Genomic DNA, 22,864 nt, shown 5'->3' on the forward strand with positions numbered 1-22,864 from the left:
CATTATGTCAGATCACCAACTAGTGACATTTATCCTCAGAATTTCCACCCCCGAAGTCAGTGCATCTATGTTTAAAAAGTACAAAAGGGCAAAACATCTATAATTATATGAAGAAATCTCCAAATTTAACCTTGCGGTTGTCAACTTTGTCCCTGATTCAGCAGCCAGCTATACTAATGATTTTATGCTCATTTAGACAAATGCATAGATCTAACAGTCCCAACCAGAGCCCAGTACAATAAAACAATTAAAAACAAAACACTCTGGTGGTCATTCAACATAAATAAATGTAATAGCAAGAGACAAAAATCTACTGAAACTTTATAGTAGTACTGGAACTCGGTTTCATGAGGGCAGAATACAAAACTGGCAACAAAAAACTGAAAAGCACTATAAGGAGCATCAAACTAGTTTATGCACACAAATTAGCTTTAGAGGCAAATGATAACTAAATCTTCCATTAGCCATATCACAAAACTGAGAAATATTACTCAGCACTGCTATGAACTTTTCCATAATGGGAACCCACTCTCCAAGCCCAAAGATATTGCAAAAAATACTACCAGATAAACTTTCTGCTCTAACTTCTCCCCTGAAACCCCTATTCCAGCACCTCACCTCCCTGAATCCCTCATGCCCCCTACAATCACCATGAAACATGCTCCTTAGGTGTTTTCTAAAACCAAGGACACTTCTCTATGAGTCTTGATAATATAACAGGTTATTTGATAAACATGATCTCCATGAACCTGTCCTTAAATTGTTGAAGCTAAGCCTAGCCACAGGGTATAATTCCATTTCCTGGGAAACACTGTGGTCATGCCCCTACTTTAAGGTGGCCCCACCATGGACCTTGGAAATTACAGACCCATCATCCCTGTAAGTCTGATCTGTAAAACCAAGGAGTGAATAATTACTGATCTCATTGATTATGATATCAAGAATCTTATTAGGCTTGACTCACATCAATTTGCGTCATCATGGATAGATCATACCTGTTAAATCTTTTAAACTTCTTTGGGAGGGTCACTCAAGTGGTTGAGTGGTTCATAGAGCTTATTTTGTTCTAGCCAAGGCATTCAGTAGCATACCATATGCCACATGCCAGAATTCTTAGGAAGCCTTAAGCACTGATCCTTATATGATAAGATGGACTGAAAATGGTTGAAAGACAGAACATACATTTCTGTGTGGCAGGTACTTCTTCAAATAGTGTGAATTTGACCAAAGGAGTCACTTGGGGATCTGTGATTGGTTATATCTTGCTTGACATTGATTTCCCTGACCTCAAAATTGAGGACCAGAGCTTCTGGCTGACCACATTTGTCAGTGGCTGCATACTGGCTGTTATTATTAAAACCCCTGCAGATATTCGTATCCTTCATAAACAACCTACCCTTATTAATGCTTGATGTAAGGATAATAGCCTTACATTGGACATGCAAAAAATGTAATTTCCTTTGTAAAACAATAATTGCCTATTATTTACAGTACTGACAACACTCAATTATCACACAAAAAACTATTCAGAGACTTGGGCACCTGGGTTGATAGTTCCTTCTCTTTTGATCAGTACTCATGAAATCATTCTGCCTCACAATTAATTGTCAAAGGTGTCTCATGCAGAACCAATGAAGCTGCTCTTTATTCAGCACTAGTTAGACCTAATGAAGAATACAATCCTCCCATGGGTATGAAATGCAAGAAATCTGGGCAAATCTACAAATAATGGGGGAACAAGGCCAAAAATCAAGGACAGATTTTAAATATTACTCTTATAAACATAGAAAGTGACTAGAATAACAGGTTTTGCTTTAGCTTGCATTAATTAAAGGATATGAAGTCTAAAACTCAAATTTCAAACTTCAATTCTAACTGATTTGCCAGAAAACCACACATTTTATGAAAAACAGACGAAAATATGTTGCAAATGTCTGTACATTCTGTATAAATCTGGTCATCTGAGAGACATGAACACCAGAAGTTGCTAACTAACATAATGTCGGGTATTATGAACGGTAACCATTTGAAATGTCAAGACCCAATAAACCAAGTCCCGAAATGTGAAGGCTGAATGGCCAAAAGAATGGACTTACACGTACTAAGTCTGAGATACCATTTCTTGGAATATTCCCTTTTCTCCAATGTATGGCAATCTTGTAGTCTGTATATATAAATTTGAGGGGGGGGACTTGTCCCTCACATGGGGGGTCCAGGTGGGAGCTTGTTCACCCTGTAAAAAAGAGGTTTTAATTAGAAGAGTGATTTTCTGTTTTTTTGGTCTTTTGACATTTCAATAGGGAGCCCTTACAAACATGAGTTACCAGAAAATACTCCCGAGGGGTGATCTTTCCCCTGCTTATAATGCCATTAAAGATCCTGAGGTACTTTACCTCCTTTTTCCTCAAGAAGTTGAATTTCACAACTAAAACCAGAAGCAGGGATCCTAGTCGGCAACATCAAATAAATAAAACACTCTGGAAAGACAGTCATCTCTCAGCATCTTCCACTTCTTTGGAGTAAACTTCCACTGAAATTCAAGCACTATGATTCACTATCTTCACTATCTTCCTTCAGACATATCCCATTTATATATGGTAACAACATAGTCACATGTTCATTTTATTGAATGTCCTTTTCTTACAATGTCAGTGTTGTTGAAAAGGTTAGTAGATGTGCATGTGTGTTTTGTGTGCCCGAGTGCATATTTGCAGTTTAAGGTTCGGGCTAGGCAAAGGGATGCTTTTAGAGTGTGTTTTTTGGTTAGTTGGTTTGTGTGCACAAGCTTTTTAGGATTAAGAGTTTGGGCTAGATAAGTAGATACCTTTAGTGTAGTGCATGTGTACGTGTGTGTGTTCTACGTCATTGATAATGTTAAGGAAAGGATTTTTCTTAAGGTAATGTGTAAGGTTGGAGTTGAGGCAAGGGCTGGTTTACAGTTATGAGACATGAATATGGTGAAGCAGGGAAACTCAACTCTCTTTGTTCTCCTAAATCTCCACAAAAACAAATGGTCTCACAAATGTTCAAACTAAAGAGTTGAATTTCCATCAACAAAACAAATAAGACATGCTACAGGGACATATATATTACTCTCTGCTCCCCCATCTATGGAATATTTTGCATAGAAAAGAGTGACACCCTTGCTTGCTTTAAGGCAAACCTTGACAATTAGATGTGCACCCATAAATGTATTCCTGCCTGAACTTGTCTTTCCTTCCTGGAGACAGGAGGTTCTTTCTAGAGGTATGTATTGACAAGTACTAACACTGCCTTATATAATTAATGAATCTACGTATCTAAAAATGTGTGCAGTGGCCAGTAATTAATTTTTTTCGGATCATAGTAATAAGATATAAGTATCCATACTACACAGTCTAAGGTTCATGTGTTCATAGGTCCATGGGCTGTTACAAGGCTAACAGCTACTAGGACCTTTACAAGCCTAACCACATACCCCAAAACATTTGGGCCCCAAATATCATAGGAAGGCATGTAACTAGGCCAGTAGCTAAGGATTTGAAGGGGGAGTATTATTTAGAATAATACTTTTCTTATTGACAACCTCTGTCCATAAGGTACGTGGGGGCCAGACTGGGGTAAATTTACAATTTCCCATCCAGTTATCAAGTTTTTGTTTGAACAGGGTCAGGGATGAACTCTGTTACATGGATGGGGACCCTATTGCGTAGTGCTGGGATTCTATGGGACACATATCTGTCTCTCTAGCACGTTCTGTTTATTTCACAAATGAATTTCAGATCCTTGGATCTAGTGTTTCTTGTGCTGTTTGTTTTGAACATGTGCAATAGATCTACCAGGGCTGGCTGTCAGGAAGCTCTGTAAGCCAGGCAAAGGACCATTCTGCAGCCTCTAGGAGACTGCATACAGAGACAGAGCCCTTAGGTGTCAGTGTAGAAAAGGGCATTCATGCCCTAAATTTTCCTGGTGAGAGACCTTTTTGGGTGTTCTAGCTGTTGCAAGTGTCTGGTTAGATACATGTCAAAGGGGGCACTGTATTCAGTGATAGGTCTGTAAGGGCCTAGTAGATTATAACTTCCTTGGACCTGGATGCCATAACCTTACCTACAAGTTGGGTGACAGAATGATTTTATTATTATCTTAGTTACATGTTGATCAAAGGCCAGATTGTTGTCTACATATCTTCCTAGATCCCTTATTACTGGGTTGACTCTTACAGGTATTTCATCAATACAGTAAATAACCTTGGTTATAAGATGTTTGCATCTTGGAAGATTCTATAATAGCTCCCAATTTACAGTCATCTGCTAACTTGGTGAGCCATAAGGTTTTAACATTAGCCCTGACTCCCCAGACATTGATGCTAAACAAGAACGAGCCCAGCATGGAGCCCTGGGGTATGCCACTGTTGAATGGTCTCTTCGTGGAGGTGGTCTCAGTGATGCTGACTTCTTGGGTCCTGGCTGTGAGCCAGATGGTAATCTCGCAAGTTATATATGGGTTTACGCCTTGGTCAGAGAGCTTGTCAACAATGCCTGAGTCGGGTATTGTATCAAATACCTTAGCCAGGTCAAGATACGGAGTATGCACTGTTTTACCCTCATCTATTACTTTAGTGACCCTCTCAAAGAAGTCTACCAGGTTAAGTAGGCATGACCTTGGTTAAGTAGGCATGACCTTCTCTTAATAAAGCCAAATTGTGATAGTTCCCATGTCTGTAGGTTGCCAATGTCCTTGTTTATCATTTCCCTGATAATTCATTACATGGCTTTGCATATTGGGCCTGTTAGACTTATAATGGTTTGCCTTTGTGAAGGGGGATGACTGTTGAGGTCCTCCATTCATTTGGAATGTAGGATGTTTCAAGGCTGTAGTTGAACAGTGCCTCAATTGGTTTGATAGTTTTAGACTGTTCAGGAGGCAACCAAGAATGTTGTCGGGACCCATAGAGGTTGAGTTCTTGGCTTTAGCAAGTACTGCCAGCAACTGGTCCCTGCTGATAAGTAGAGGAAGTATGTTGGAGAGGATTTCACCTGGTGGAGCTGGGGGGAGTTAGGGGGTGAAATTTAAACTGAATTTATCAGCCAGTGCATTTGCTATGCTAACTTGATTGTTGTAGGTGGTACCATTCAGCATGCTGTTGTGTGTTGCTTCTAAGGTTCCAAACATAGCTGAAGAAAGCCTTCTGATTATCCTTAGCCTGTAAGGCTAGCCTAATCTCATAGTTGACCTTGTTGGACTTAATCAGATCTCTTAGTTCCTTGCTTAGTTTTATAAGAGAGCACTGGGCTTTAAGGGGGGGTCTATATCATATGAGCAAATAGCACAAATTGCGAACACTCATAATATAGAATGTACCGACATAGAACTTCCTATTGTGGGGGGCTGCGCTAAATATATATTCCAACTCCAACATTGCACTACATTGTGGAAAGGGCAAATATCACATTCTTCACTGTACCACGATCTCAGAAAAAGCACTTTGAGGTCCAGTACATTCAATATTATGAGCGTTTGTAATTTGTGAGATTTGCTTATATGATGTAGATCCTTTAAGGGAGTTGCTTTTCCTGATTTTAGCTATGATTTTCTTCTTTTATTATATACTCTGTTTAGGTAAGGATTCCATCAGTGGGGATTGTTTTGAGTGTTTGTTTTTGGGTTTCTTTCTGGTAGTTATGGTAAACTCTGTGCAGCCATTCACATGTTTGCACAGTGACTCGGTGAATAATTCTGCATAAGTAGCTATGGTCTTGGATTGGGGGGAGCCTTGAATTGTGACAAACATTCACTTAATAAAATGGCGTTTGTCTTTGAATAGTTCCTAACTGTTACTGGTTTAGCTGGATGTCCTGGGGTGATTTTCACTTCAGATGAGACAGCTCTGTGATCCCACCTCACTAGTGAGGATGTGACATGGGGGAGGGGGAGGAGCAATGCTCTCCCATGTTAGTGAGCACCAGATCCAGTATGTTGAATCCTCTGGTTGGAACATGCACTATCTGTTCCTGGGTGTTTGTGTTAATAAAGTCCAGGAAGCATTGTGCCTATGAGTTTGGGGCAGACTACATTTCCCAGTCTATAGAGGGGTAGTTAAAGTCATCCATGAGTTGGGTGTTTGGTTGGATGGTGAGTGCCTCTAGTAGGTTTAAGTAACAATAATGAGACTCTAGGGGGTCTAGATGGTAACCTATATCTAACCATATTTTGGTGATGAGCCTTACTCGTGGTGACTTGCACACAGATGTGCTCCATGTTATCATTCTGTTTAACTAACATGGAGTTATGTTTGTTGCTAACATAGATTGAAACACCTCCACCACCGAACCCAGTCTGTGCTGTTGTTGGTCTGAATGTGTGGAAGGCACTGTAGCCTTGCACTTCCATAGTATTTTATATGACTTTAAACTAAGTCTTGGTCATGGTACAGATGTATACATTTTTCAGAGTGAGGAGGCTTCAAAGGTGTGGATTTTTTTGTTTAGGCACTGAATATTGAGCAGTAACACCTTAAGGTTGCTTGTAGACTTTTTCACTATGTTGGTAGTTTTGTCTTTTTGGCATTGCCTAAAAAAGGCTCTAAAGAGGTGGATAATGTTTTAGCCAATACCAGAAAGCCTACGAAGGACAGGTGCAACCCATCCTGGGCAAAGCAACACATGCTAACAGAGACTGGATTCCCCTGGATTGACACCAGAAACTAAGCCAAATATTAAAATCAGTCATTTTATCTTCATACTGTGGCATCATCCATGATGAAGGTAGAATGCTGATCAGTGCAAGTCTCAGTCCTGTCTATGATACATGTTCTGACAGATCCATTATGTCTCTTTTGCTATAGTCCAGTGAGGTGTGTCTCAGGTCATTTACATCCATATGGACTATGATATATAATCATATTTTTACCTGGTGTGCAATAACTTGAGCGTGTGCATGATATTGCAGATCCTGGTCCCAGACAAGCAACTAACAGTTATCCTCTCTTTGTCCAAATTGGTGAGTGGGGCGCCTTTGTCTCCCCAATAACAAGACTACTAGGTAAAGTGTATGCTTGCCCTATGGCTTTGCACTTTGGGGGCCATTAAGTATTGGCTCATTTGAGATATTTTGTGCTGCTTTTAGTGTGTACTTTAGTGATTGCTGAGGAGCAGTGTGGACATTAATTGGCTTTGGAGGCCTTTGAGATTTGGGAAAGTTTCTATTAAGTGTCTCAGCATAAGACAATCTGTGTGTGTGGTGAATGGTATATGTGAGGGATGTGGTGTGGGTATTCCTGATAACCTTATTTGTATGCAAGATTGTTGCCTGCAAAGAAGTTGTGTATTTACATCTCTCACATCTAGTGTTATTTTCTTTAATGATCAACTGGTTGTCTGATAACATGAGACAATTGCTACATTGCCTTAGGATGCCCAAATCTACCAAGTTGGCCACAGAGACATTTGGAAATTTCATATCTATATTGTCTTGTCCTGTAATAAGATTGGTTGTTTAGGATTAAGTATTAGGCTGTAACGGAGGTCTCCTAGAGTAGTTTATGGTGTTAAAGGCAGGATGTTATATAATGCTAGAACATGGTAGAGCTATTCCATACACAAGCTAGCTGCTCTAAGCTTATTTCTAAACAATGTCTCACTGTTTAACAGGGTTCAGATCCAATTCTAATTTTATAGGTAAATTCTGATGTCTAGGCATTTGCTACTATACAGGCACTGCCAACCACTGCGGCCTATGTGGCTAGCTCAGTGCAGAGAAAACAGCTTTAAAACTGACTCCTATGCCTTCCAGCAAATAAATAAAGCACTTGTGATCAGTTGCCGAGTCAGCAATCTCTAGTCATGTATTATAATGACCAGGGACTATCAATAACTGTACCGTTTAACAGTCTATGATCTGTTGCCCTTAGTAAACTATAACAGTGCTTTCCCGACAATTGTTAGCCAAGTAATCACTTGACTAGAGACTTCTGGGAATTGTAAAGATATGGATCTTTAGAGACAGTTTTCTCCTTTGCAGGTAAGTGTTGTATTTATTTATTTGTTTATTTATTGAGGGCAGTAGCAATAGAACACACTGCCCACAGTAAATAAATATGCTTTTCTTTTACTTTATTTTTCCCACAAATTATGTGGGGTGTGGGGGTCAATGCATACCTCTCAACTAATTCCTTCAAGAATTCTGAATATAGCCAAAACAAAATAACGGGAAGGCAAAATCAGGAACAAGTTTTAAATATGACACTAATTCACTTATAAAGTTAATAGAACAATGGGTTTTGCATCAACATGCATTTTCTAAAGAAGAAGTATGAAACTTTAACATCTAACATTATCAACATGTCTGTAACCCTCATTAGTTTACCAGAAAATCAGAGACAGGGCAAAAATATGAGGAAAAATCAAAGACGTGCAAAATCAGAAACAGTTGAGAGGTAAGGTTCCCTGCATACCTCTTTACTTCTTTGCTAAAGAATTCTGAAAATAGCCAAAATTATGTGGAAACAAAATCAGGGAGAAATTTTAATATTACTCTAATTCACTTAAAAAGTTAATACAATAGATTTTTGCATCAACATGCATTTTCTGAAAAACTGAAAATATGAAACTCTAAGGTCTGGCATTAATGAGTTGTCTGTATTCCTCAGTGATTTACAAGAAAAACAAACAAAAAAATGTAAGGTACAGGGCAAAAATATGAGAAAAAACATCAAGAGCATTTTGCAAAATAAGGGATAGCTTAGAGGTGTACATTATACAGGGGACCAAAGCACAAGGGTGCACATCCACATACACATATGCTTACACAAACACACACTCACTTATAAACACATACACATATTTGCACTCACTTGCACACACAAACTCATGCATACTCACATTAGTTGCATATTTGCACTTGTGAATGAAAATACACATGCAGACGCGCACACACACACACACACACACACACACACACACACACACACACACACACACACATACACACACACACACAAACTCACTAAAGTCATTTCCATTACACCTTAATGAGTGTTCTGAAGACTATTCTTGTAAAAGAATGAACAAGGAAGGAATCACATCTACCTGGAAGCATTTCAAAGACTACTACATGTTATTAACACAGTCTTGAAATCTTTAAAAAGGAATGAGTAACAAAATCTTCATGTCTGTACTGGAACTTAATGTTTTTTCTCTTTGAATTTGCTTTTACAAGCTTAGGAGCTGTAATAGAAATAGCATATAAGAAAGGACTCATCGAATTTAATTCTGAGATTCAATTTAATTGCATTTTTATGCAGGTGGCACAGTGGCGCAGAAGATAGTGTTGTTGGCTCACAGCAAGAGATTCCCCAGTTCGATTCAGTGACCTGATCATAATTCTTCATAGTGCATGGAGATTTATCTACTCCATGTACTACTAGTTGCAGAAAAAAAAAGAAAAAAAATGCTAAGTGCTTTGATGGAACTTAGGGGGCATTGTCATAAAGGTAGTGTAATGCTCTTTGTTCTGTTTACAGTCACCTTTCGTGCCTCGCAATGGTCCAGATTTTCACATAATGTCCAGATTTTTGCCTTATTTGTTTGGTCTGTTCCTCATAAAGTCCATGTTTGACAAGTAACAGAGGATTGAAATCACTGAACAGTGACAAACATTTGAGTTTCAGTGGTAGTATGTTTTAGGGAAAAAGATTCAAACACATCCTTCTATTCTATCTACTTTCTAAGTTTATAAGAGGAAGGGACATATTATCACTTAGGACAGAAGTACTGCCACTGTCATTAACTGGTCAGTACTGGCAGATTTAACTACCTAGTGGTAGACCTGACCTTAACAACTTTAGCAGGGGTGCTTAACAGTTATTATGTTCGGGTCTTGTGCCATTTTAACACAACTGCGGAACCCTGCCTTGTATCTCTAGTTAACTGTCATGGTTCCAGCACTTAAAGTATTTGTAAATTTTGTGGTAGATTGTACCATCTTTCTAGAACATTGCTTGTTAACTTCACTCCAAATTATGAACCAAGAGTGCCAATAGTAAAGGACAAAATACATCTCAAACTCTGAAAAAATGAAGGTAAAACCATGGAAATGATAAGATAAATGAATTATGTGTGTGTTTATTGTGGGGTGCAATCAAACTGAAGACTATCTTTTACAGTTTGTCAGAATGACCCACATTGAAGATCAGTGATCAACAACCATTAAGGGGTTGTTTTACTGAATGACAGGACAAACACTATGCAGACTAGGATACTACAAAGAGGAATTAATTTTATTTCTCTTTGTTGTAGTCATGAACAGTTATATACTACAACATCACATAAGTAGTTAATGAAGTAGATAGTGCTGTGACAAATCCTACTGCACGTCTGTATAGAGTTCTGCACCACCTCTTTCATGTCCCTTTAAAAAATTATCTCCAAGACTGCTGCTCAGAGAAGTATCGGCAACAAAGGTTGCTTTATTATGTTTTGGTAAAATAACCATTTCATAATTGATTGACAAATATTTTGCTGTCAGCTACTTATAAACTGTACGATGCATAATGTGGTCTTTGATCATGTTGGTTTTCACAAACAGTTCCACCATTCTCTTCCGCTAACCTAATAAGAAAGTCACAGTGAAGTAATATTTCTTTGCAGAAAACCTAGATAACTCTTTTGAATCATTCTCAACATCAAACATGACCACCAGTAGCAGGGTATGTTTTGTACTCACCCTATCTGGCAGAAAACATTGTTTTACATTATGCTGAGTTTGCTTGACAGGGTATGTTTTGTACTCACCCTATCTAGCAGAAAACATAATTTTATATTATGTTGAGTTTGCTTGCTTAATATGAATTCAAACATTTATTAGCTTATAAGAAGTAGATTATACTCATATTTAAAACTGAAATGAATTTAAATGAAAGCTGAGTTAAAAGGTTTCTTCAATGTATACAGAATTAAAATGATAGCTACTTTCCCAGTCAGTTTTTTTTTCCTATTACTATATCCTAATTTATTAAATAAAGCTATGATGATGAGTGGAAAAATTGCATTTCGGGCTATTATGAGCCAGAAATGGGATTGAAGTTACATTTTAGGTATTGAATAACCACTATACTGCTCCCAACTGGAATGTATACATACACGGTGTCCCCAATAAGTGCACGATACCTCTTCTTGTGTTTGTGATAAAAAAACGGATTTATTGCAAGAGAATTAAAACCATAAAAACTGTGTTTAGCGCTTTCACCCTCAGAAGTGTGGGCTTCATCAGAACACTTTTAGAAACAAACAAAGCTGCTTAAATTTAAAAATTGGCACCAAAGAAAGCGGCATTTAAAGCCGTATGCATGTTATTCACTTCATTATACATGGTATATGAATCACCATATAACCGTACTTCCTACTAAACTTAACAACTAAAACCATTCAACTAAAAACCAAACATTAAATTTAAATACATCTATTCATTGTACAACAAATTCACAATATGCTCATGACAATAATTCATATTTAGTACAAAATTTTGTCACTGAAACATCCCATGAATATATAATGACATCCTACAAATATGAAAAGTACTGAGAATACAGGAATAACCAAAAATAATAAATATATGTCATACATCTGTGGGTGAAAGTGCTGAACACAGTTTTTGTGGTTTTAATTCTCTTGCAATAAATCCATTTTTTTATCACAAAAACAAGAAGAGGTATCGTGCACTTATTGGTGACACCGTGTATGTATACATTTTAAGTATTGTTTAGTAGCCAGCAAAACAGATTGCTCTGATATGGGTTTTAGAACATTTTATAATTAAAACTAAAATTACCAGAAAGCATATGGCCATGGATAGTCTTCTGGTTGTTATCATGATTTTGGGGAATTTTAATAACTACTGTGCTGTTAATACAGATTTAAAATAAAATTTTGTTTAAGCTTGTTTAAAGGAAGCTAACTATATTTCAGGAGAATGATGTGTAATCACGATCCCTGTACTAGATTCTTCTCTAGCCTTGAATCTAAATATTTTGTGACTCAAAACCAACCATCTAAATATTTCATGATTATGGAGATGCAATACAAATCATTTGTATTAAAAATGCCACTTATGCTGACCTATGCTTTATTTTTTCTTATTATTTGTACTTGTTTATAGTGGTAGCTCATTGATCTCCATGGACCTGTTTCAGTCTCAGCTGAAGGGTGGTCTCATGTAAAGTGACTTGCTCAGAGATACACAGGTAGGCAATGGAGGCTGTGGAAATCAAACCCTGAACCACTGAACCACAGGAAATAACTCATTAACAGCTCTTCAGTCATCTGTGCCAGCTGCCAGACCCTATGTGCCAACTGTCAGATGCATGAAAGTATGCAGTTTTGAAATAATATTCAGCAGTCTGACAATGTTTCTTATATGTCAAGTTCATAGTTCAGGTCCCAAATGTTGTGTTTTGCTAATATACATAGATTGGTTGCTTGATTAAGGAATTGATTGATTTTCACCAAGAAGGCCTCATTAGACTTGTAGGGATGACCAGATTTGGCATTTACTGAGATGAGGAAACACTGGCCAGGACACTAGAGAGATGTTTTTACTGGTGATGGTCATACACATTTTCTGATTATGGAGTATCTTAAGGTCGACTGAGTGTATGGTTATTGCAGGCACTGGAAGTGGTGTAGTAGTACAGCGGTGAATTAAACTCTTCCACTATTTTAGTGAGGTGGAATGCCAGCTGAAAAGTTGCTACAGCTGGACAATGTAACAGTTAAAAGTGAACGCTCCTGAACACTGAGAAGTAATGACCATACTGATTCAACAGGTCCCTGTGCAGGCAATGAAATAGGAGTGTTAGAGCTGAAGTGATATACTGGACAAGCTCATTCTTTCTGATTAAGTAAGATGTCAGTCCAGAGACACAAAAGTGCAGATAAGCTGGCAGATGTGAATGGCTGCAATAGCAATCACTTAGCTGGCAAAATCACATTTTCTGAAAGAGTGTTTGACAATGAGGGGAATGTACTGAAATGGGTTACTTGGGAGACAAAGAGCCTTCAACAAAAGAGGTACATTCTACATTTAAATATATTATGATCAAATGTTATACAGTTTAAAGTGGTTATATACATAGATTCAGAAACTAAGTATTTTTTCTTTGAGGCATAACAGTGACATGCAGTTAGTTCTATTACCTTAAAGTGCTTCAATTTCTTGTTTGGTTCTCATGTGGGGTACCTACTAGGCACACTATGTGAGTACTCCCGGCATAAATGTAGGCTCATGCTGGGTGCTTTGTGTTCATCTCACATTCTAAATACTAGCAGTAGATAAACTGGTGATCATTCAAACTACCTGTATGTGGTGTATCTTATGTTTGCCTGAGTATGTATGCATATTCTGTAATGAGCTGGCACCCATTTTAGGACAGGTTTCTAGACACATTAAGTGTGGAAGTACTGAGCAGTTTCAAACCATTCAACTCTGAAATGGATTAAGAGGGTAATCAAAGAGAGAATGATTAAAACTGAAGTGCAAAAACATGAAAATTTAAGGGTGGGGGTGGGGAAGTGGGAATTTAATGTTTTCTTCATGGCTGGTTACACAAATTATGTGTAAATGTTATTATTGGTAAACATTTGATTTTAAGAAAACCAAATGAAATTCATGACAAAAAAGCCACAGAATAACTTTTAATGGCAATGAAATGGTACAGATTTTTTCAAAGTGAAGTCATTGAACAAACATGTTTAGCAAGTTTTCAATCATATTTTAAGACTACAGATTATTTTAAAAACAAAATATGAAACAGTAGATAAAATAGACAAGGGTAGAAAATGAAAATGGATTTAAAAATGGAAGACAGACACCTATGTCACTGAATAGTGTTATGTTTAATGAAAATAGAGGCATTCTCAGATCCAGAGTACAGCCTGTGAGAGGTTACATTTATAAATATGAAAATGATTTTTCAAGTTAGTGTGCAAACAAAATCTGTGATCTGTGATGCAAAAATAAAAGTTCATTGGACGTGTTACCCAAAGTTTACATAATATTACCAAGAAGGCCATTTATGAACAGAGTCTTCTTTTAGGGTTTCAGATGAAATTAATGTTAAAAATAGAAAACAAATGACAATGAAAAAGTTATCTATGGATTGTACATGAAGATGATCATGACCATTTAAAGCTAAATGCTCCTGAGGTCTGATGAAAACTGATTTCAGTTTTTACAGATGGAAACAGAAATTTCAGGAACATAGGCTGGAACTAAATGAAAAGGGGAGGGAATACAATGGAGATAGTGTAAACAGTGAGTAAAAGAATGAAACAACTGAAACAGAAATAAGAAGGATGCAGGGGGATGAAAGTATAACTTTAATTGCTAATAGACAAACAGGAGAGCAGCAATAACAGAATGAGGAGAAAAAAAGGAAGTCAGTTTTCTATGCAGGATATACGATTATGGGGAAAGGAAAAGCCTGGCAATAAGAAAATAAGAGGAACTTATATTTTCATTATTTCAGAAAGAATAGATATTTAAGCGTATTATGTTGTGAAGTTAAAGAAGTCGCGGTGGTACAGCGGTAGCGTTGTCGCCTGACAACAAGTGGTTTTTCCGTTCCATTCTAGGCTCAGCTGGAGCGTCTCCTGTGTGAAGTCTGCACATCCTCCCCCGTTCGAAAGATATACGTCGAATGGGCGTGCCGTGGTTGAGCATCGAGCTTGCACCTCGGCACCACAAAAATCTACTGCCAATTATTAGCGGACCGAACAATGCCATATTAATGTGGAAGTTAAAAAATACGCTAATGACGATGAACATATTAGATGGGTTTATTGGGAGTGATTGCAATTTATGACAGATTTTTCATTAGTAAAGTGGAAAGGAAATGTTGCACAGAATCAGCCTCTAATGGAAATAGATATGTATTAGGATATCAAAGTATTTTTGCACTTTGTAAGAAGATTTTAACAGGATGCTTTAATTGAGCGGTTCTTGTCTTACTGGTTGAATATAGGAAACATAGAGGAAAGGGGTATGGATTGAGGAAAGCTATAAATAATGAATCATACAAATGTTGAAAAGAAATGGTTTTGCAAGTGTGTGTGTGTACGTTCATAGGTTCATAGGTTGGTACTAGGCTATCAGCCCTAGGGCCTATACAAGCCTAGCCATAACAATTCCCTGGCTATTTCTTCCCACATTATTGTGTGTGTGCGTGTGTGTGTGTGTGTGTGTGTGTGTGTGTGTGTGTGTGTGTGTGTGTGTGTGTGTGTGTGTGTGTCTGTGTCATAGATAGAGACAGAGATCAAAAAACAAAGGCAGATACAGTGAGAGAGGGGAACAGAGAGAAAGAGACCCCTACATTCATTTGTTTGATTAGAGTTCCATTCAATGGATTGGAGAAAAGCATCAGAGGTATTTTGATTTAGGGGATGTGTGGATTTTTGAAAGCTATACAGCTGAATATGCTTTAGTATTGCACATGGAATTCTTCAATTTAAGATGACTTGATATCCTTGCAGATATTTCAGGGCAAGTCCTCCCCTTAAATCTCTACTTACTGCTTTTTGCTATCCAGGCTAAACAGACAACAATTTATTACATTGATTTCATATGCCTTAAAATCTCAGTGTTGAAAAAATGTAAAGTAAAGACTCTTTAGGGTTAGTTCATGATAAACTACATGTATTACACAAATGTAGGAAAGCAGTGAGGGTACTGACAAGGGCTTTCCCCTATTAACAGTGGGATATGGTAGCTTAGGTAAATTTATTACAGAATGGGATATATTACTCAAAACGAGATTTTGACAATTTCTTTTACAGGCCTTCCCAGAAAACGATTTTTTTATCTTATAGAGGTAATGAATGATTATCAGTTGTTGACTTGGTTGAAATTTTGGCAATTGCCCATAATAAAGAGGTAACATAAATGCTGTTCTGTGTTTTTGTTTTAGATGCTTTTAGCTCCTATTCTTTCTAATCATGAAACCGCACAATGTCAGACTCAGCCTGTGTATCTCCTTACTAGATACATTCCCAATGTACTATGGGGCTGAGCTGTCTAGAGGAACAATCACCCAAGCAGCTATGAGGATATTTATACCTATTCCATATCCATACCTTCAGTTCAGTTTGTTGATGGTACACTCCTTCGTATCCTGACCCAGGTGAATCTGGATTTCTCCCCTGAAAGGAGGCATATGCTAACATTCAAGCTTGCTCCTGTTTAAAAAATTACATGGGACACATCACCTAACAGGTTAATTTAATCAGGGATGTATCTGGGGGGATGTTTCCTTTATGGCCTTAACCCTACCTCATGTGTGGTGACATAGGCATCTGCATCAGTGCAGTGGCATCTTATCTGTTCTTCCTGACATGCACACACTTCCACTTGCACAAGTCATGAGGAATACTGATTACTGGACTGGGAACGTTAAGATGATGCACCCCCATCTATGCCCACTTCTTACAAGCAGGCCTCCACCTGCATGGGAGCAGAAGGCTGACTGGGGCCACCATCTTCCTCTCCTCAAGGTGGGCAAGCCAGAAAACTGCATGGTTGTTCAGCACCTGACCTGGTACTCAAACTCAGGTCCTCTGGTCATACGTAGTTAGGGATTATCCATCCACTTCATGAGCTAGGGTTAATGCTTTATGTGATATTCATGAAATGACTGTTATATATACCTTCTGTTGTTAGTAGTGTTTTGCTCAGTGTAGCCAATATGTACTTCATGTTGTCTGATGGGAAGGCTAATAGTTCTGTTTGTGTTTATTATTAAACTAAATGAAGAGATCTGCTGAAAAAAAGGGTGACCCATATCTGTCACTTGATCAGAAGATCAAATTGACTAATTATTGATCTTAAGTGTGTGTGTGTGTGTGTGTGTGTGTGTGTGTGTGTGTGTGTGTGTGTGTGTGTGTGTATGAGTGTGTGACTGTGTGTGTGTGTTTTTAAGAGAAATAAAGTGAAGTTCATGCTATGGACAATTTTTTTCACTCAAATATTGCCAAACATCTGTGATGTTCCCACTCATTTGGTGGTTATTATGATGGGGGTACAGTCTGTGTTCACAATTAACTGTCCACAAGTGTCACTTGATTGCAGTTAGGTTGCCATCCACCTGGAATATCAGGGACAGTGTGAACTGGAGCTGTATATTAAACAAGTTGAAAGAAATCAATAATGCCAAAATGTATTTGTTCAATGAGCCGCTGCCCCATTCAGGAGGAAATTCTATGCCTTGACACCTGTCCCAATTGCTGAAATAGGCTCCAGGTCCCCATGGAATTAAAATAAGCAGGTTTCTCTGGCTCCAAATGCAGAATTCTTCAAGTTCAGGCTCACAGGAAGCAAGACGTTTTCCTGTGGTACATGTGATTGGTGACATTTGACAGAAATCAGACACATGGCTGTTGCAGATTCCCTGCAGTCAAAGGGGAGCATATAACACCATACCGACAGCTTTAATAAACAAGTGTAAGTGGGCAGGGGAAGCAAAGTGTGTTTTGCTCAGTGTACAGCACATGCTTATGTAAGTACAACATACAGACGTATGCTACGTATGTACACCATGGAGTACATACTGCATGTTACTGTTGTCACACTTATACTCCAGTATGCATTGTAGGTAATGCTCCCCAGACACTGTGAAGAGGGTAATGGTCCACACACACCATTGATAAAGGCACTCTCCATTGTGTACTGCATTTTTACTGACTTGCCCTCTGAGCAGCCTGCTGCTGATGCCTGTTATACTCCCTGCTATCTCTCTGGTGTTGGGGTCCATGAACATTATTTTTCTCTGTGCATTGGGTTATCACAACTGAATGAATGGCACTGCATGCCTCTGTTTGTCCACAGGGAATCTGTAACAACTGTATATATCTGCAGCTGAATGTCACTTCAACCATGTGTCTCCAACCAAATGTTCCACAGGGAAATATTTATTTATTTATTTGCATTTATTTACCAGGATAGTCCACTGGGCAAAGGTGAGTCCATTTTTGCTGGAGGCCCAGGGAGAAAAGCTCCAGACAGAGAATAACTCTTACACAATACAAACATAGAATCGTATGGAACAAGCATTATACATAGCTATAGAATCATATGGGACATACATTCTACAAGCATTATACATACATTGTAAAGCATTACAATACATTTTGAACAGCAAAGTACAAATTCAGTGGAGCAATATACAATATAGGACTAAGAAATGGTGATATCAGGAATAGCATACCACACTAGTCCTTAATATCTCACCATCTAAGAGCCTGAACCCAAATTCTTCAAAATCATAACTATATTGCATGTTTTACTACATTAGTTCATGTAACTTTATCTGTTTTCCCCAAGATGTTAAATTTTGAACTATTTGAAATGTTTGTATAGAAACAAAACTATCATCAAAACTTGCTTGACAATGTAAGCTTCAAGATGGAGATGGCCCATTGCATTTTAAACAAAAAGCACAACCTAAGTACAGTTTATGACTGAATACGCATGCATGCTGTCCGCAGCATTTATTACAGAAATCAGACAATATCAGTGACCTGATCATATGCCTTTAGGAGCTGCAAATAGGCCTGCATGGATATTATTGCATGCCTAGCTGCACAATGTGCAGTTTCATTGAATGCTTAACATAGGATATATTTTGAGAACATGATTTACATGTGTGTAGTTAATGATGGAATGGCATTCTTAGCTGCATGATGGATAATTATCCAAGTATAATTTCTTGTAACTTTTACAAAAATCTGTCAAAGGATGATTACAATATTTTCTCTTATATGTAGGCACCAAATATATGCTTCCAGAGATATTACATTATAACAGTCTATCAAGTTGCATTGTGTTTTTTTTCTGTTACATATGAATATATTTTTATTTTTATTTTTATTTTACATTTGTTAACCGGGAGAGTCCGACTGGATACATGTCCATTTTCAGCGGAGGCCCGGGGAGAAAAGCTCCAAGTACATAACAGACATATGAACATTGTTAATGCAAAAAAGGAAGATAGTTGAGTTCTAAATACAATATAAAGATACATCACATCTTGGGAAAAAAAAAACAGCAGCATATAAAAAAAAACATAGGTCAGTTACAAAGGCGAGGCGCCTTGTTAAAAAGCGGTTAAGGATAGTGAGGTAAGAGAAGGGTAAATGATAGTGGTTAATCAGGTTTGGAACAGGGACATTGCCAGAGAGTATTGAGATGGGGTTTAAGCTTTTTTTTGAATTGTAGGAGTGAGGGTTCTGAGGTGAGCATGGTCGGTAGGGAGTTCCACATTTTACCTACAAAGTTTGAGAATAGAGAATCCCCAGCAGAATTATTGGCTTTGGTAGTTTGAGCTAAGATCTTATTGGAGGAGCGTAAAGATTGCAGGTTAATATAGGGGTGAATGATGTTTTCAGAGCTGGTGTTTTCTCTGGGTGATACAGTATCTGGTGAGCCGTTTTGAGTTGGTTGAAATGGAGTTGGCTGGAAAACTCTAACCACCCTAGTTGCTTCAAGTTAGTGCAGTGGTGCGTTCTAAAGGTGGAATTTGTGGCAAATCTAGTTATGTGATTGTAACAAGAAGCAAGTTTGTTAAGGGTTGTCTTGTTTAGGTTTGTAAAGAGGGGGGAGGCATAGAAAAGAGTTGATAGTAGGTGTGTGCTGGCAATTGTAATTTTAGCGTGAGGAGTGAGAAAGTGTTTTACTTTATAGAGAGAGCCAAGCTTTTTATTGATGGTTTTGATGGTAAGATTGAAATTGGTGTCAAATTTAAGGGAGTTATCAATGGTAACACCTAATAGCTTTGTGTGAGCTTCTGGTGATATAGTGATTCCATTGGAGGATGTAATAGAGAAGGTGGGGGGAAGAGTCTTGTTAGTGGGTGAGAAAGTAAGTAGTTTTGTTTTGTTGGGGTTGAGAACTAGTTGTCGATTTGAGAACCATTTTTCTATTAGGTTGAAGGTGTCTTGGGTTGAAGTAGTGAGGTCTGCCAGGTTGGAGGCAGTGCTGATGATAGTCGAATCATCTGCATATTGAATGCATGTGGCATGGGGGGTGATTGTGGGCAGGTCATTAACAAAGATGGTGAAGAGAAGAGGGCCAAGAATAGATCCTTGGGGAACTCCAAGTGTAACAGGTAGGCATGTAGATAATTTGTCCTGCCATAGAACAGCCTGTTGCCTATTGGACAGGTAGGATTGGAACCATTTCAGCGTGGAATTGCTGAGTGATAGTTTTTTTAATGTATGGAGGAGTTGAATGTGGTTCACCATATCAAAGGCCTTGGAGAGGTCTAAGAAAAGAGCAGATGATAGTTTATTATTGTTTCTGAAGTTATTGATGGTATTAGAAAAGGATAGTAGGGCTGATGTGGTACTGTGATTTGGCCTGAAGCCATGTTGGGAGTTAGCTAGAATTTTATTTTTGGTGAGGTGTTCCATCAGTTGTTTGTGGACACACTTTTCCATAATTTTGGCCAGGGGTGAGAGTATAGCTATAGGTCTGTAGTTGGTTAGCTCTAGTGAGCTACCACCTTTATGGAGAGGAATAATGTGGGACATTTTCCATATGGAGGGGATGAAGGCTTCTGACAAGGTACGGTTTATGATTATGGAGACGGGATAGGAAATGGCCTCAGCTGCTTTTTGCAGAAACTCAGCTGGGAGAAGGTCAGCTGCTAGCTTAGTGGGTTTTAGTTTAAGAAGAGATGTTATAAAGGATATGGGTACTGGATCGAAGGTAAATAGATGATCTGATGTAGTTGTAGTATTCTGCTGGCATGGGTAGTGGAGTGGGCTGGTTGTTTGTTTGAATTGTGTGGCCAGGGATTGTATAGTTTCTGTGAAGAAACTATTGAATGTGTTAGCAATGTTTACAGGGCACTGTTGTTTGCAAGTTGTTGGAGTGGGGTGGTTGCCTGGCCTGGGTGCAGGAGCTTGTTTAAGCCTGCCCAGAATTTTGTGGATTATTAAGGTGTTTGTGTTGGAGGTGGAGGAAGAAGTTTTTTATCATTTAAGATCATTCTTTTAGTTTCATTTCTAAGTTGCCGGAAGGTTTGGTGGGAGTGTGGGTCTTTAGAGGTACGCCATGTGACCCACATCTTGTTTCTAGATAGGATTTTGGATTTTGTTTCCTTAGAGAGCCATGGTGCGGTTTTGGTTTTAGTTCTAATGGACCGTATTGGAGCATGGGAATCTAGAATCTTGAGGAAGGTGGTGTTGAAGTAGATAACTGCCTCTTCAAGAGGAAGAGACTTGAGTATTGTCCAGTTGTGGGCTTTAAGTTCAGTTTGAAAAATGGAGGCGTTGAATTTATTATTGTTCATGATTTTTTTTATGGTTGTAAGAAGGGGGGTGATTTTCTTGAATTTGATAACATAGGTGAGTAAGTGATCACTCATGTCCTCTGGGTGAGTACCTGGTGAGTACTGGTCAGGATCTTTATTAGTAAGGATCCAGTCCAGGATGCTGTCTTTGTTTTGGGGTTTACCTAGTCTGGTAGGAGTGGATATGAGCTGAGAAAAGCCATGTAGATTTATGCTGCTAGATGGGGAGCTAGATGAGAAGGAATTCCAATCGATGTTGAAGTCACCTAACACTATGGATTCCTGGGGGTGAGTTTGAGTTAACCAGTGGAGAAAGTCCTCTAAGGTTTTGTTATTATTGTTGCCTGGGGGGATGTAAGTACATGCTATATTTATGCTTTTATGTTTGTTTGGTTGAAGTTTTACAAGTAGAATTTCGCATTGTTTGTTAGGAGGGGTTGTGGAGAGGCAAGGAGATTTGTAATGTATTTTGTAGAGTATGGCTAAACCGCCACCTTTACGAGTTATTCGGTCTGCTCTTAGTATATCATACCCTGGTGGGATTATCTGTGTGTCTTTCGCACTTGGTTTAAGCCAGGTTTCTGTGAGACATAGTAGGTCTGGGGAACAAGTAGCTAAAAGGGCATGTAGGTTGTGAATCTTATTGTTTACACTTCTGATGTTTAGATGACAGGTCAGAAGAGAGTTAAAGGGTCTAGAGTTTAGATTGAGAAGTGGAGGGAGGATAGGGTGGAATTACAATTGAGTGGAGGGAAGGGCCAGGGTTGGGGTGGATATCACCATCTGTGGCTAGTCTGTGATTCAGAGTGGTAATGAATTTGAGGGCTTTGAGTAGAAGTTTGTAGTAATGTTTATCATTTGGCCTAATATTGGTAGGTTTGATAATTACATAGAGTTCGAAGTTCTAACAAGGTGGGTGAGTAGGGAGTTGAGTCATGGCCTCTGTTGTTAATTATGGGTGAGGGGTTGGTTTGGTAGCCTGGGTGGTGGAAGCCTATGTAAGACCAGGTTTCATATAGGGTAGCTAGGTAAGGGACAAGTAGGAGGGGAAAAAGAGTTAGTATAATAAGCTTCCTGGGTGGTGTCATATTCCGTTTGATCTTAGAGGGCGGTAGTGAGGTACAGGAAGTTAGTGGACAGTAGGGGGAGTGGTTTGAGGTTATAAAAGTATGAGTACTGGGGGCGGGTGGGAATAGGGGGCAGGGCGGGGAGCGGGGTTTACACTAAGCCACTAGAGCCCAGGTTTCAAGATGTAACTCCTGAATAATTAACTTGCAGGTGAGTAATCTCATCTAAACAAACACCAGGTTCAATGCCTATGCTTTGGGAGCTTGTTTTTACAATTTTATAGCAGTTTGCCTTAGTTTTAGAGTGTGTTCTGTAATTTAAGTGGAGTATATGCAAACAAGCTTGGATTTTTTGTTTGGGTAAGCCTAGGGAGATTTGTGCTAGTGCTGAGGACCCTTAAATAATACTTTACTTTAAGGTCTATACTAAAATGACCAGATAATGACCTGTTTTGTTTTTACAGGTTGTGGGCAAAAGTAG

The sequence above is a fragment of the Protopterus annectens genome, chromosome 11.part0 (genome assembly GCF_019279795.1).
Source record: "Protopterus annectens isolate FY-2018-M chromosome 11.part0, PAN1.0, whole genome shotgun sequence".
Lineage (NCBI taxonomy): Eukaryota > Metazoa > Chordata > Ceratodontiformes > Protopteridae > Protopterus > Protopterus annectens.